The sequence below is a fragment of the Rhinoraja longicauda genome, chromosome 34 (genome assembly GCF_053455715.1).
Source record: "Rhinoraja longicauda isolate Sanriku21f chromosome 34, sRhiLon1.1, whole genome shotgun sequence".
NCBI classification, from domain to species: domain Eukaryota; kingdom Metazoa; phylum Chordata; class Chondrichthyes; order Rajiformes; family Arhynchobatidae; genus Rhinoraja; species Rhinoraja longicauda.
This window is the reverse complement of record NC_135986.1, coordinates 5,375,361-5,381,590: the sequence shown is the minus strand read 5'-3', so window position 1 is coordinate 5,381,590 and position 6,230 is coordinate 5,375,361.

Sequence of the window (6,230 nt, the reverse complement as noted above, 5' to 3'; positions counted from 1 at the left end):
TCCTTCTAAACTCCAGTGAATACAAGCCCAGTCTTTCCAATCTTTCCTCGTACGACAGTCCCGCCATCCCGGGGATTAACCTGGTGAACCTACGCTGCACTGCCTCAATAGCAAGAATATCCTTCCTCAAATTTGGAGACCAAAACTGCACACAGTACTCCAGGTGCGGTCTCACCAGGGCCCTGTACAACTGCAGAAGGACCTCTTTGCTCCTATACTCAACTCCTCTTGTTATGAAGGCCAACATGCCATTGGCTTTCTTCACTGCCTGCTGTACCTGCATGCTTCCTTTCAGTGACTGATGCACCAGGACACCCAGAGAATAATTTAAAGAAAGCACACAGTTTTGAACAGTTGTACGCAGTGCAGGATTTTATTCATTTTAACAGTGCTCCATATAATATATCTAATACAGTATTTGACTATTCCATATACAAACATTGATTTCGAATTAAATAACAAATATTCACACAGACACGTACAGAACTTTGTGAAAAGGGGGTTTGTGAGCAGGGCATTTTGATTCACATTCTACATAGATTAACTCTTCCCCTCTCCTCTCTGCCTGACCCGCTGAGTTACTCCAGCACTTTGTACCTGTCCACGTTCCCCACAGAGATGCTGCCCGACCCGCTGAGTTACTGCAGCACTTTGTACCTGTCCACGTTCCCCACAGAGATGCTGCCCGACCCACTGAGTTACTCCAGCACTCTGTACCTGTCCACGTTCTCCACAGAGATGCTGCCCGACCCGCTGAGTTACTCCAGCACTTTGTATCTGATTCTTAATATTCCACACTTTCTGTCTGCATTTGTACTGGTTGCAATCCTTTCTTTCTCTCTCTCTACTTTTCTCTCTTACTCCAGAAAATGTCCCCCGCTATTATCGGTAGAAGACAGTCACCATCCTTAAATGGACTCTGTTGTCCGACTGGGTCTCGAATTCTCAGCACGGTGAGAGAGGAGGAACAGGGACAATGGGAAGACAGGGAAGAGCCTTGTCTCGGCAAGGCCAGCAGCCCAGACCGTCGCACGCACGCACGCACGAACAAACAAACCAACCTCCCTCCCATCGCCTCCGTCTACACCTCACGCTGCCTCGGCAAGGCCAGCAGCCGAACCAAGGACCAGTCTCACCCCCCCAGTCTATCGGGGCAAGAGGTACAGAAGTGTGGAGATGCACACCTCCAGATTCAGGGGAAGTCTCTTCCCGGCTGTTATCAGGCAACTGAACCGTCCTCTCCCCAACTAGAGAGCGGTCCCGGCCTCCCGTCTGCCTCATTGGAGACCCTCGGACTGTCTTTAATCGGGCGCTGAACGTTATCATTCCCTTTACCCTGTGTCTCTCCGCTGACTGGAAAGCGCGCAGCGACAAAGCTTCTCACTGTACCTCGGTACGCGGGACAATAAACTCAAGAATCTATCTGTTTCTGCCATAAAAATACCCATTGACTTGTGGCCTCCACTGCCAAGAATGGCTGTGGCAAAGAATCCCACAGATTCTGGTTAAAGAAATCCCCCCCCTCGTCTCCTTCCTAAAGGAACGTCCTTTAATTCTGAGGCTGTGCCCTCTGATTTCGCAGACTCTGCCACTAGTGGAAACATCCTCTCCACACCCACTCTATCCGGGCCTTGCGCTGTCCGGTATAAAGTTCCACCCCACCCGCGCGATCTTCTAAACTCCAGCGAGTACAGGCCCAGTGTAATCAAACTGAGAGAAAGAGAGGAGGGGGGAGGAGGGGAGGGAGGGAGAGGATTCAAGTGTACACAATATCACAAAGTGCTTTAAATAGAGTTACACAATTATGGGGAGGGGGGGGGGGAGATTGTGGATTGGGGATAATTGATACCACCAAGGTCACAAGATAGACAAACATCTCAAATAATATTTAACATCGAGGAGTTTCCAGACTTGAAGACCCATTTAGTTTAGTTTAGAGACACAGCGCGGAAACAGGAGGCAAAAGTCGGCCATCTTGAAACAGGAGGCAAAAGTCGGCCATCTTGGAACAGGCCCCAAACTCTGTTTTTTTTTTACTACAGAGCTTTTATTTAGTTCAGTTTCGTTTTAGAAACACAATCCCTTCCCCACCGAGTCCGTCCGTCCGTCCGCGCCGACCAGCGATCCCCGCACACTAACACTATCCCACACACACACTGGGGGACAATTTACAATCTTCACACCCAAGCCGATCGACCCACAAACCCGCACGCACGCACGTCTTTGGGAGTGTGGGAGGAAACCGGAGCGCCCGGAGAAAACCCACGCAGGTCACGGGGAGAGAGAACGTACGAACAAACTCCGTACAGACGGCGCCCGCGGTCGGGATGGAACCCGGATCTCTGGGGCCGTGAGGCGGCAACTCTACCATTTATTTATTTTTTAACATTTCTTTTAGAGAGGGCTAAATTGGCCGAACCTAGGAATGGGCGAGGGAGAGATTTTTTCTCTTCCAAGAGTGGAGAGAGAGAGAGAGAGAGAGAGAGAGAGAGAGAGAGAGAGAGAGAGAGAGAGAGAGAGAGAGAGAGAGAGAGAGAGAGAGATGGGGGGAGGGGAATCGGAGAGACTGGGTAGGATTAAGTTGGCTTGGGATGGGATGGGTTGGACTGGGTTACACTAGTTGAGATGGGCCATGTTGGTTGAGTTGAGGTACGATGGACCATGTTGAGTTGAGATGGGCCATGTTGGTTGAGTTGAGGTAAGATTAATCTTGTTGAGTTGAGATGGATTGGGTTGAGGTGGGTTGGGTTGGGTTGCGATGGTCTGTGTTGAGTAGACTTGAACTGAGATGGACTGAGTTGGGTCAGACTAACTTGACATGGGTTCTGTTCCTTAGACCAGATTACATTGACAATAGACAATAGACAATAGGTGCAGGAGGAGGCCATTCGGCCCTTCGAGCCTGTACGCACCGCCATTCAATGTGATCATGGCTGATCATTCTCAATCAGTACCCCGTTCCTGCCTTCTCCCCATACCCCCTGACTCTGCTATCCTTAAGAGCTCTATCTAGCTCTCTCTCTTGAATGCATTCAGAGAATTGGCCTCCACTGCCTTCTGAGGCAGAGAATTCCACAGATTCACAACTCTCTGACTGAAAAAGTTTTTCCTCATCTCCGTTCTAAATGGCCGACCCCTTATTCTTAAACTGTGGCTCCTGGTTCTGGACTCCCCCAACATTGGGAACATGTTTCCTGCATGTTGGACTATGTGTTGGATCGGGTTGGGCTCAGTTGGGTTGAGTTAGACCAGTTTGGGTTAGTCTAGCTTGGGTGGGACTAGGTAAGATTGAGTTGGTCTTGGTTGGGTTGGATTTGGTTGGACTTGGTTAGACCAGTTGAGATGGACTCTGTAGGTTCAGTTGAGTTGAGATGCCCTATGTTGAGATGGGCTGTGTTGGGTTGGGTTGAGATGGGCCTTGTTGAGTTGAGATGGTCTATGCTGAGATGGGTTGAGGGGGACTATATTGAGTTGGGTTGGATTCAGATCCACTGTGTTTGAATTGAGATGGTTTATATTGAGCTGGTTGCAATGGACTTGGTTGAGGTGAACTTTATTGAGTTGGGTTGAGTTTGGATGAACTCTGTTGAGTTCGGTTGAGATAGAAGATGTTGAGTTGAGATGGTCTCTGTTGAGATGGGTTGAGGTGGACTATATTGAGTTGGTTTGGGATAAGGTGGGCCTTATTGAGTTAAGATGGACTACGTTGAGCTGAGATGGTCTATGTTGAGTTGATTGAGGTGGACCTGGTTGAGGTGGACTATATTGAGTTGGTTTGGGTTGAGATGGGCCATGTTGAGTTGAGATGGTCTACGTTGAGATGGGTTGAGGTGGACTGTATTGAATTATTGGGTTGAGGTGGTCGTGTTGAGATGGTCTATGTTCTGTTGGGTTGAGATGGTCTACATTGGGTTGGGTTGAGATGGTCTATGATGAGTTGATGAGGTGGACCTGGTTGGGGTGAGATGTATTGGGTTGGGTTCAGATGCACTTCACTGAGTTGAGTTGAGTTGAGATGGACTGGGTTGAGGTGGACAGTATTGAGTTGGGTTGGGTTGAGATGGGCCGTGTTGAGTTGAGGTTCAGATGCACTACGTTGAGTTGAGTTGAGATGGACTGGGTTGAGATGGGTTGAGAGGTACTGTATTGAGTTGGGTTGGGTTGAGATGGAAGAAGTTGAGATGGTCTATGTTGAGATGGGTTGAGATGGACTGTATTGGTTGGGTTGGGTTGAGATGGAAGATGTTGAGTTGAGATGGTCTATGTGGAGATGGGTTGAGGTGGACTGTATTGAATTAGGTTGGGTTGAGGTGGTCGTGTTGAGTTGAGATGGTCTATGTTGGGTTGGGTTGAGATGGTCTATGATGAGTTGATGAGGTGGACCTGGTTGAGGTGAGCTGTATTGGGTTGTGTTCAGATGCACTTCGTTGAGTTGGACTGGGTTGAGGTGGACAGTATTGAGTTGGGTTGGGTTGAAATGGGTTGAGGTGGACTGTATTGAGTTGGGTTGGGTTGAGATGGGCCGTGTTGAGTTGAGATGGTTTATGTGAGATGGGTTGAGGTGGACAGTGTTGGGTTGTGTTGAGATGGGCCGTGTTGAGTTGAGATGGTCTATGCTGAGATAGGTTGAGATGGACTGTTGAGATGGGTTGAGACTGACTGTGATGGTTGAGTTGGGATGGTCTATGCTGAGATTGGGTTGAGGTGGACTGTATTGAGTTAGTTTGGGTTGAGTTAGAAGATGTTGAGTTGAGTTGGGATGGACTGTATTGAGTTGGGTTGGGTTGAGATGTTGAGTTGAGTTGAGATGGTCTACATTGAGATGGGTTGAGGTGGACTGTATTGAGTTGGGTTGGGTTTGGATGGGTTAAGATGGAAGATGTTGAGGTGGGTTGGGTTGAGCTGGACAGTATCAAGTTGACTTGAGCTGTGTTGGGCCATGTTGGACTGGGTTGGATTCAGATAGACCAGTTTGGGTCGGTCTGGATTGGACAGGGTAGGATGGACTATGTTGATTGGGTTGGGTTGAGATGGACTGTATTGAGATGGGTTCAGATGGACCTTATTGAGTTGGATTTGGTTAAGGTGTCGAGCTTAGAAGAAACTGTGTTGAGATGAGACGCTCTAAGTTGAGATAGTCATAGATTGATAGTATGGAAACAGGCCCTTCGGCCCAACTTGCCCAGCTGCCCTAGCCCCACCTGCCCGCGTTTGGCCCATATCCCTCCAAACCCGTCCTATCCATGTACCTGTCCAACTGTTCCTTAAACGTTGGGATAGTCCCAGCCTCAACTACCTCCTCCGGCAGCTCGTTCCACTTACCCACCACCCTCTGTGTGGAAAAGTTGCCCTTCAGATTCCTATTGCCATAGAGGGAGTACAGAGAAGGTTCACCAGATTGATCCCTGGGATGGCGGGACTTTCATATGAAGAAAGACTGGATAGACTGGGCTTGTACTCGCTGGAATTTAGAAGATTGAGGGGGGGTCTTATAGAAAATCCTTAAGGGGTTGGACAGGCTAGATGCGGGAAGATTGTTCCCGATGTTGGGGATTCCCGATGTTGGGGAAGTCCAGAACAAGGGGCCACACAGTTTAAGGATAAGGGGGAAGTCTTTTAGGACCGAGATGAGAACGTTTTTCTTCACACAGAGAGTGGTGAATCTGTGGGATTCTCTGCCACAGAAGGTAGTTGAGGCCGGTTCGTCGGCTATATTTAAGAGGGAGTTAGATGTGGCCCTTGTGGCTAAAGGGATCAGGGGGTATGGAGAGAAGGCAGGTACGGGATACTGAGTTGGATGATCAACCATGATCATATTGAATGGCGGTGCGTACAGGCTCGAAGGGCCGAATGGCCTCCTCCTGCACCTATTGTCTATGTTTCTATTAAATCTTTCATCTTTCCCCCTTCACCTTGAACCCATGTCCTCTGGTCCACGATTCCCCTACTCTGGGCAAGAGACTCTGTGCGTCTACCCGATCTAGTCCTCTCGTGATTTTGTACACCTCTATAAATTTCCTCTTTATTTATGGAACGAATAAAGGAACATATTATTATTATTCAAGATCGCCCCTCATCCTCCTGCGCTCCAAGGAATAGAGTCCCAGCCTGCCCCAACCTCTCCCTGTAGCTCAGGCCCCTCGAGTCCTGGCAACATCCTCGTGATTTTTTTTCTGGGACCCTTTCAAGCTTGACGATATTGGTTGATATGTTGGCAGTGAAGAAAGCCA